The following is a 787-nucleotide window of genomic DNA, read 5'->3' on the forward strand; positions in this document are numbered from 1 at the left end:
TGCTTCAGATGTGTCAGAAGGCGAGGCCGCACTCTGCGGGCGAGGCGAGGCGGCGCGGGTCAGGCGATCAGAACTCGATAGTAGATCACAAAAAAGGCGGAAGAGGTTTTTCTTTTAGTGAGAGTTTTTGGTGTACTTGCAGCTTAATTAGGTTATATCAGTCCCAGATATTAGAGGTGTTAAAAGAAAGTAACAAATCCACGCAAAAAAGGACGATAGATGTTTGTAATTGAAAAAAAGGAGCAAAACCATACAAGAGCACCCGCCAAGCACACACGGAAAGAGGTTAGGCTACCAGAACCAGCCACACCAAGAGCGTGGGGTGGCGTGGCGTGGCGTGGCGAGGCGAGGCGAGGCGAGGCGACGAGAAGCGAAGCGAATGGAGGAGAATAAATTTCGACTGATACACAGTAGACGCCTATGCACTCACACAATATTGACAACACGCTGGCCAGCACATCTACTCACTACACGCATTCAGTGAGGATAAAAAGAAGGGAAAATGAAGGTAAGTCTAGATATCAACAGTTGTTTGTGATACAGAAGTGGAGCAAACTATGCAGTTAATTATGTTTAGTCTCAGTAAGATATTTAGTAAGATATTTATATTACATAATTGCTCTCTGTCCACCGTTCTCCTCAGTGGTATCTGGTGGGGGTCGGACTTGCAGCTCAGTTACGACCATATCAGTCAGCTAAGTAACAAAAGTAATACGACGAACAAAACATATTCCGAAAACAGAATCACAACACACGAAGACCCCGAGGCCTACGTGTGTTACGATTC

The sequence above is a fragment of the Aplysia californica genome, unplaced genomic scaffold, assembly GCF_000002075.1.
Source record: "Aplysia californica isolate F4 #8 unplaced genomic scaffold, AplCal3.0 scaffold00056, whole genome shotgun sequence".
Taxonomy (NCBI): domain Eukaryota; kingdom Metazoa; phylum Mollusca; class Gastropoda; order Aplysiida; family Aplysiidae; genus Aplysia; species Aplysia californica.